General features: G+C 47.5%; 1 pseudogene; it reads left to right on the plus strand.

Moving 5' to 3' along the window:
• Positions 1-7,450, plus strand: part of LOC111157109 — a 171,932-nt pseudogene extending 164,482 nt beyond the window's left edge.
• The last annotated feature ends 2,309 nt before the right edge of the window (positions 7,451-9,759 follow it).

Genomic DNA, 9,759 nt, shown 5'->3' on the forward strand with positions numbered 1-9,759 from the left:
CAAGGAGAATACAATATAAACTTTATATCCTATTTCAGGTATATAAATGTAACTATGAGACTGTTTTCATACAGTATCAATCTTTCCCAAAGCTTTATTCAATGACTGATTCACCACCATATACAAATGCACTGGCTAAGAGACTCGGTAGACATGGGGTAAGAAGAAAGAAGGTACTCATGTCCCCAGGTTACTGTACCTCTTAATGGGTCATAATGGATTGCACGGATTTTTCTTTCATTCAGAAACAGAATTAATTCTTCATGAACCCTTCTCTTCTCAGCTCCTACAGAGCTTACACCTCTAAGACCCCATCAAAAAGTGCTCTCTCTCCAACTCCAAGTTGGCCACAGTAAGAAGTAGCTTGTCCTCTCCAGAAGAGAATCTGAAGGTAACATAAGCTCCCCCCCACACCCTTTAATAAGACACAATGAGCTGTAATGATACTGACCCCAAAGCAGAACAGCTCAAACACTGCTGGTGACTACAAAGAGCCGGTCAGTCCCGCTGTGTATTCAAACCTGTGCTGAGACCCCTGGCAGTGTTAGATATGCCTTTCCTGGGAGGCCCCAGGTTCAGAGCAGTGAGCAAAGGTGTAAAATGCTCAATTCCCTCGTGGCTCTTCTGACCCAGGGACCCACCTACGTGATGCTGCTTAGGGGTTCCTGAAAGCGCTCCAGACCCCAAATTTCTCAGCACCACCCAATCTCAGAGTCCAACATTTTCAGGGTCACGCACTGAATTTATTTAGTAAGGAGCCAAACTAAAGCGCAACTCACCCATCTAACAGAGAATACACGAATCCATTATCCGATGAGGAGTTTAGCATAAAGCGATTTTCTAGGGTAGGTACTCCCCACTTAAACGGGTCACTAGTCAAAGCCTTGGTAACATCAGACAGGGCATTTCATTACGGAGAAAGTGATCAGGGATACGTTGCACTTTGGGGGGAATGAACTTTACCTACCGGATCAAGAGAAAATCAATGTTTTATTGAGCAGCTAGTATGCGCCAGGCATTCTGTTCAGTACTGGGCAGATGACACGTGCGTGTGTGTAAGGACACACACACTGCAGTGTGTAGCCATCTGCGAGGCAGACAGACAGACACCATGGGGTAAGGTGCAGTGCAGATTACGATGATGCGATCAGTCAGTCAAAGGTGCGCTCAGAAACGCTGCACAGCTGGACGAACGTCACCGACGTGGGGACGTGCCCTCTGTGCCTTGAAACTGGATAGATTTCTGTGGGGCTCTGACCTGTTGGGGGTGAGTGTAAATGAGGGAAAAGGGACGCTCCGTGTCAAGCTGAAATCTGGAATCTACTCCCCAAGTTGGGGAGGCAAGTAAAAGACTTAGTTCAGCAAACTCTTTGGGCTTTATTTGGGATGGATCAGCCCGGGGAAAGAGGGGGGGGGGGCAGGGACAACGGCCAGAAAGTTAACGGGACCGGAGACAAGCTCTAACTGTGAGCAGGGAGGTGAAAAGTAGAAGCAGACACTATCAGCTTTGGAAGAGACCCAGTAAGCAGGACTCCTTGCTGCTGGAAGGCATAAGGAACGGCAGACAGGAGAGCCGACATCACTGGGCTGCTCAGAAGGAGCAAATGGCAAAAACAACCACTTCAAACCTGAAAGTGAGGAAGGGGGCACGGACCCGCCAGGTGGCCGTTTGAGTCCCAGAGACCTTAGGGAGAGAGACGGAGAAGAGGCAAGTTCAAGTGGACATGGGCTGCCCACAGGGAGTGGTAGTGGGACATGCCTGTCCTTTTAACTCGCGGGAGAGCGAGCTCTGATCCGGCCAAGCACCCGCTGCTGGGGGGCCGCTGGGGTATGTGTCTGACATTTCCGCAAATGGGGAAGGTACTGAAAACCATCTCTCGTTGAAACCCCAGTTAAACGCAACGTGGGAGGATTTTATTTGCTCGTAACCAAGTACGGTTTTAGACGAAATCTTGTGATACATCGGAACCACAGGGCAGGAGTGAGGGGCTGTTATGTCTGAATCTGAGGCAACGCATTGGCCAGACAGGCTAAGTATGACTTCTCCGACTAAAGCACCCACAGCGGGCCAGCGATGGAAATATGTCATCCAGTGCGAGAATAACTGAGGCTGACTTGGTCGACACGGTAGCTCGCTTAATCTCCCTTTCCCCTTTTATGATTAAACTTTAAATCATCTTTGTTTGCTTCACCGACACTTAAAACTTACCTCAGGAAATACCATTTGGGCTGATGTAGTCATTCGGTCATTGTTTATCCAATATTTTGTCCCTTTTTTCTGCAATCCTAAATAAATCCTCCCTCCTAATGCAAGCTACTGCTGTTAATTTTTTATTTGTAACATTTATTTATGCGTATTCCTTCCATGCTACGCTGTGAAAACATGAATATATTCTTGCCCGTTCAAACTTAGCTATAAATAAATGCTAGGTTCCTTGCTGAAACCAAAGCTGTTTCACCAGCCAGTAACACAAACGGGCAGTGTGTCCTACTCTCTGCGTCTCCACTGTCTTAGAGAAATACATTGAAAGAGAGAATGATGAGTGTCCGGCACTGTGACGGGTCAATATGCAGACGCTAAGGGAGGGGAGTCCCGGTTGCTCACCGCGATCTTTTTCTTCTGCCTCTTGGAGACAGGTTTACAGTCTGGACGGTCTGAAGGCTGTTCCAGGGCTGGCCGGGCTGTACTGGACTGATCTGGGCTCAGGAGGGCACGTCCCCTTGCTGGCTTCCCTGCCCTCGTGTGCACACTGAGGACCACCTCAGCTCCGGGTGCCGCCCACCCCATCATTCCGTTATTCTCGGTTCACAGTGTCCCTCTTCCTTTGCTCTTTTTCATACGACAAAAGTTTCTATTCTCTCCTGAAAGATTCTCTCTTTCAAACCAAGTCTCTAATGACTGGGAGTTACGGAAAGAATAAAGCCATTCGTTCGTTCAAGCTCGCAGGGACTAAGAACGCGCTAAGGACAGACGCAGACTCGGACGCGGGGAAGATGACGATGAACGGCACAGAGGAAACCTGCTGTCACGGAGTGCACACTCCGGCGTGGACAGGCCCAACGACCCGTCACGGCAAATGTGGTAAGGGCCGCTGGGGGGAAAACTCTGCCAGATTACGGAGAGGAACGTGTTGTAGTTTTTGCATATGTTTAATAAAGTGTAGCTGCTAATATAAAGAACGGCGTGACTTTAACAGAGAAAAGAAGGATTCTGAGAGTCGGGATAGAGGAGGAAGCCGGGCAGGTGTCTGGAGGGAAAGCGTTCCTCGGGAGGGGAGCCAGCAGGAACCAGGAAGGCACACCCGAGGAGGAGAGCTTGGCTGGCTCTACCTCCTAAGGGCAGGCACAAAGGGGAGGGGAGATGGGAGAGGCGGCAGGGCCATCCCAGTGTGGGCTGTGCATTTCTCGCATTGCTCCTGCTGGCTGAGAAGGGAAGCCCACCGGGCTCTATCAGGAGCGCTTCCCTGTGCCGGCGCCGCTGGAACAGGTACGTCTCAGGACTGGTACCTGAACACAGTCACTGAGGCCGCACAGTCCCCAGGCTCCTCCTGGAGACCCTGGGAGAGAATCACCTTCAAGTTCACGCTGCCTCTTGGGAGAACACTCGCCAACGCGGACGTGGGGTGCAGGCCCCCACTGTCTGGCTGGCTGCCGGCTGGGGTCCCGCTCAGCTACGAGGCCCTTCACGTGTCCTGGTGTCCGAGCGCCTGCCGTGCAGCCGAAAACTCCCTACATCTTACATCTCTTCAGTCCCGGCCACCTCCTTACCTCCTTACGTCTCTCTGCCTTTCGCTTCTCTTCTCCGCGACAGAAAACTGCCTTTATGTGCCTGAGCGGTCAGGGGAGCGCTGGGGCGCCGATTCCCCATCTGGAGGTGATCAGTGGCATCTCTGCAAATCCTGCCTCCTCATGGTGACTGGCCTATGCATTTCCATCTGGGACAGTGGCCCTCAACCACTGTTGGCGTCCAACCTAGTTTAAGACAGTGACATCTAGGGATGCCATGTAGTAGAAGCCTCAAGCCCGGACATGAATCAGAAAGGGTCTACACTCAGGCATTAGTCTCGGACAAAGAGCAAAACCTGAACTCGTCCTGGACAAGCAGGTCAGTTGGCCACCGGATCTCTTACCCTAGTCTAATCTCAGACCTCTACTTGTCACAAACAGAAAGTGACGAAATAAGGTTCCTGGTAAGTGTCACTGTGGCAGCTAGAAAATCCCGTCTTGAGGAAGAGGCTACGGCGGTACGGGAAGGCTGCAGTCCGGAAGGCATCTCCTGGGGGAACGAGCGTTCAAAGGGAATGCACAGTCAGCCACGTAGGCTGTCCCTCTCATCAAGGTGAAGCACGGCCTCTGTCTGGTTCACCTTTTCACTCCATGCACACTCTGTCTGGGCTACACTGTTGTTGTGTTGATCACGTCGCCCTGTGTCCCTCACAAAACAGCCCTCGCCTACTCTCCCAAGTCACACATTCACCGGACTCTGAAGAGAGGATTCCGATATTCTAGAGATAGACCCTGAAATGTGATATGCAGTTGGCTTCGAAGTAATCAACATGGAGGGACAGGACGTACGGATGGGAAAACACTGGCCACGAGTCCACACGTTTCAAAGCTGAGTGACTGGTGATTTCCTGTAGCTCTTTACTTCCTCCTTAACTTTTGTGTTTAAAATTTTTAGAGTAAAAACTGAAAAACATGCTTTTTACTAGCCCTTTGTATCTCCCACACCCAAATTCACCCAAGTCTTCCTGTCTCGGGTTATCCTATCTGAACGTGGCTTGAATGGTGGTTTCCAATTCTCCTCTCAAGCTCGGCCATGTTTTTTAACTTAAATTCAATTAATCAACATATAATGTATTATTTGTTTCAGGGGTACAAATCTGAGACTCAGCGGTCTTATCCAGTGCTCATAACACATACCCTCCCCGATGTCCATCATCCAGTTACCCCATCCTCCCAACCCCTCCCCTCTGGCAAGACACAACCAGAGAGGCAGAGAAACCGTAAGTGACTCTTCATCTTTGGGAACAAACTGGAGGTCGCTCAAGCTCTTTATTTCACATTTGCATGTGAAATAAATTCACATTTCACATTGGCATACTGATGCCCTACCATGGGTTAGTTACTGTCCTAAGTACTGGTCTAGAATAAGTAACTCGACGTGACCCCTCCGGAGTTGAGCACGTGCTCACAAACTCACAGGTGCACATACCAGCAGGCACGTGTGACCAAGTGTCACGTACGCCTGGCTCCCAGTGCTGGGGCCGACAGGTCTGCTGTAACTGGGGGTTCCAGGTAACTGCCGTGACTGTCACGTGAGGAAGGAGACACGCAATTAAATCATTCAGGAAGAGATTCAGAAGCAACAATTGAAGAAATCAAATAGCCTTGTATGTTAAGTGCCAACTACCAGTGAAAAAAGTATGTCATTTCTATGCACCAACAACGAGCAGCAGAAAGAGTAATTTAGGAAAAAATCGCGTGGATAATTGCACCCAAAATAAAATACCTAGAAATAAACCTCTTCGAAGATGTGACTTGCACCCTGAAACCTGTAAAATACTGATGAAAGAACCTGAGGAAGACACAAAGGACTGGAAAGACATAGTTCTATGTTCATGGACTGGAGGAACAAATATTGTTAAAAAGTCCATGCCACCCGAAGAAATCTACACATTTAAAGCAATCCCCGTCAAAATACCATCGGCATTTTTCACAGAGCTGGGACAAACAATCCTAAAATTTGTAAGGAACCATAAAAGACCCTGAGTAGTCAAAGCAATCTTGAAAAAGAAAAGCAAAGTGGGAGGCATCACAAATCTGGATTTTAAGCTATATTACACAGCTGTAGTGACTCCAACAGTATGGCACTGGCACAAAACAGACACACAGGCCAGTGGAGCAAATAGAAACCCCAGAAATAAGCCCGCAACCATAGGGTCAATTAATCTTCGACAAAGCAGGAAAGAACATCCAGTGGGAAAAGACAGTCTCTGCAATAAGCGGTGTTCGGAAAACTGGGCGGCCACATGCAGAAGAATGAAACTGGACCACTTTTTTTTACGCCACACACAGAAATAAACTCAAAATGGACTAAAGGCCCAAATGTGAAAAGCAAAATCGTAAAAATCCTAGAGGAGAAGACAAGCAGTAACATCTTTGACGTTGGCCATAGCAACTTTTTCCAGATATGTCTCCTGAGGCAAAGGAAACAAAATGAAAAATAAACTACTGGGACTGCATCAAAATAAAAAGCTTCTGCACAACGAGAGAAACCTATGGAATGGGAGAAGATATCGGCAAATGACATATCTGACGAAGGGTTAGTGTCCTATATAAAGGCCTTATAAAACTCAACACCCAAAACCCAAATTGGATGAGTAAAAAAGGGGCAGAAGACATGAATACACATTTCTCCAAAAATGACAGATGGCAGACACGTGCAAAGATGCTCCACATCACTCGGCATCAGGGAAAACACAACTCAAAACCACAGTGAGGTACCACCCCGCAGCTGTCAGGATGGCTGAGATCAAAAACACAAGAAACAACAAATGTAGGTGAGGATGTAAAGAAAAAAGAGCATTCTTGCACTGTGGGTGGGAATGCAAACTGGTACAACCACTGTGGAAAACAGCAAGGAGCTTCTTCAGAAGGTTAAAAATAGAAATATTACCCTGCAGCTCTTTTTCCGGCTGGAACCAGGGAGGGTGCAGAAGAGAAGAAAAAGAAGGTTCCTGCTGTGCCAGAAACCCTTAAACACAAGCAAAGGAACTTCGCAGAGCTGAAGACCAGGCGTCTGAGGAAGAAGTTTGCTCAAAAGATGCTTCGAAAGGCAAGGAGGAAGCTTATCTATGAAAAAGCTAAGCATTACCACAAGGAATATAGACAGAGGTACAGAACGGAGATCCGAACGGCGAGGATGGCAAGAAAAGCTGGCAGCTTCTACGTACCTGCGGAACCCAAGTTGGCATTTGTCATCAGGATCAGAGGGATCGATGGTGTGAGCACAAAGGTTCGAAAGGTGTTGCTTCTTGGCCTTTGTCAAATCGTCAATGGCACTTTTGTTTAGATCAACAAGGCTTCAGCTAACAAGTTAAGGATTGTGGAACCATATACGGCATGGGGGTACCCAAACCTGACGTCAGTGAAGGAGCGGATCTACAAGCGTGGTTATGGCAAAATTAACAAGAAGCAAATTGCCCTGACAGATAACACAGTGATTGCCCGATCTCTTGGTAAATATGGGATCATCTGCGTGGAGGATCTGATTCTCGAGATCTAGACTGCTGGAAAACGTTTCAAAGAGGCAAACGACTTTTGATGGCCCTTCCAATTATCTTCTCCACGAGGGGGAATGAAGAAAAAGACCACCCATTTTGGGGAAGGTGGAGATGCTGGCAACAGGGAAGACCGGATCAGCAGGCTTATTCGAAGAGGGAACTAAGCTATCTACCATGATTATTTTTGTAATCGGGCCAGTTAATAAAGGACTACTCTCAAATGGGAAAAAAAAAAAAAAAAAAAAAAGAAAGAAATACTACCCTACAATTCGGCAATCATGCTACTGGGTATTTACCCAAAGAATACAAAAATACTCAAAGGGACACGTGCACCCCGATGTTAAGAGCAGCAGTATCTACAACGGCCAATTTACAGAAACAGCCCAAATGTCTACCCACTGAGGACCAGATGAAGAAAGTCTGGGATCTACACAATGGACAACTACTCAGGCATCAAAGTCAGAATGAGATCTTCCCAACCGCAAGATGGAGCTAGTGAGGGTCGTGTTAAGCGAAGTAAGACAGAGAAAGGCCAATACCAGATGATTTCACGCACGTGTGGAATTTAAGAAACAAATGAGCAAAAGGGAAAGAGACGAGAGAGGCAAACCAAGAAGCTGACCCTTGCCTCTAGAGAACCCACTGACGGTCACCAGAGGGGAAGGGGGACAGACGAAACAGGCGACGGGGATGAAGGAGGGCAACTGCGACGAGTAGCGAGTGACGTTTGAAGTTGCTGAATCACTACCTTGTGCGTATAAAAGTAACACTACACTGTATGTTAACTAACTGGAATTAAAACGAAAACTTAAAAAATATACGAGAAGTCTAGGTGAGCACAAGAATGTAGTTTGTTTCGCAGACTACGTATTGACAGTGATCATCCTACCTAATTAAAAGACGATTACGGAAACCAAAGAATGATCCAGGAAATCCTGTCATCATTGTATGAAAATATGCATTATTTCAAAACAGAGCGAACTTATAAGATGTTTCTTCTGCTTTAATTTTTCATTGTACTAACTTTGTTAAAGTTTCACTCCTTCCTTTTTCACTATTCAAGGCTTACCGCTGGGAGTAGCCGGGAGGAGAGATGTTTTATATGGGAATAATACTGCCTTCCTCTCCCGGACAATCGTGAGGGAATACGATGGATGGACAGGGATGGAAACTTCCATTCCCAGATGCCTCACTATTTTCTGCCCGCCCCCGAATCACGGTGCACCACGACCTACAAAGGACGTCAAACAGAGGCCGACACCCGCTGCAGCCCTTGGAAGCCGCTGGAGTCGAGAAGGACTCTCAGGACCTCATGCTGGTGATCGATACGCTATGAAATTTCTGAGGCTTCCATTCCTTCAGAGAAAAAATCACAGATAAGATTTAACTGGCTGTGATGTGATTATATTACATGACCTGGCAATGAGAAGATGGGTCTTTCTGCAGATTAAAAAAAAAAAAAAAGTCTAATTTTCCAAACACAGTGGAAACATTTCCGCTTGGAACGCAACGGTGCTTTTCTCTAAATAGTGACATCATCTTCTGGGAGTCTACGTTTAATTCGTTGAAGGCTTGCTTTATTATTTCTAATAAAAGAAAACGGTATAAAACATATTCAAATAATGTCCATACCTATGTCATCCAGAATTAACAACAGAGGTCACTTTTGGTCTTGCTCAGGCATTTAAAGAGAGCACGAAACATTTCACATTAGGATGAAGTCACCCATGACCACATTTTATCCCATCCCCTCTCCTCTTGCTCCTGGTAACTATCACCAAGAATCTGATGCATACGGGTGCCCAGGTTAAGCATCTGACTTCAGCTCGGGTCATGATCTCAGGGTCCTGGGATACAGCTCTGCACTGAGCTCCGTGCTCAGTGGGGAGTCTGCTTCTCCTCCTCCTTCTGTCCCTCCCGAGTTGACATCTCTCTCAAATAAACTAAGAAATAAAGTCTTAAGGGGCGGGGCGGGGCGGGGGGGGAAGAATGTGAGGCATAGGCAGACTCTTCTTCTAAGGGAAGTTCTAAGGACGCCTGGGTAGCTCAGTCGCTTACGCATCTGTTCTTGACTCAGGTCATGATCCCGGAGTCCTGGGATCGAGTCCCGCATCGGGCTCCCTGCTCAGTGGGGAGTCTATTTCTCCCTCTGCCTGCTGCTCACGCTCTCTGACAAATAAATAAATAAAATCTATAAAAAAAAAAATAAGGTGGGGCTCCTGGGTGGCTCAGTGGGTTAAGCCTCTGACTTTGCCGGCTCAGGTCATGATCCCAGGGTCCTGGGATCGAGCCCCGCATCGGGCTCTCTGCTCAGCAGGGAGCCTGCTTCCTCCTCTCTCTCTGCCTGCCTCTCTGCCTGCTTGTGATGTCTCTCTGTCAAATAAATAAATAAAATCTTTTAAAAAAGAAGGAGGAATTTCCTCCTGAGTACAGTGCTCTGTGCATCTTTAGTGACCGTGAATGGTGCAGAGTT

The sequence above is a fragment of the Enhydra lutris genome, unplaced genomic scaffold, assembly GCF_002288905.1.
Source record: "Enhydra lutris kenyoni isolate GAN:26980312 unplaced genomic scaffold, ASM228890v2 scaffoldscaffold52, whole genome shotgun sequence".
Lineage (NCBI taxonomy): Eukaryota > Metazoa > Chordata > Mammalia > Carnivora > Mustelidae > Enhydra > Enhydra lutris.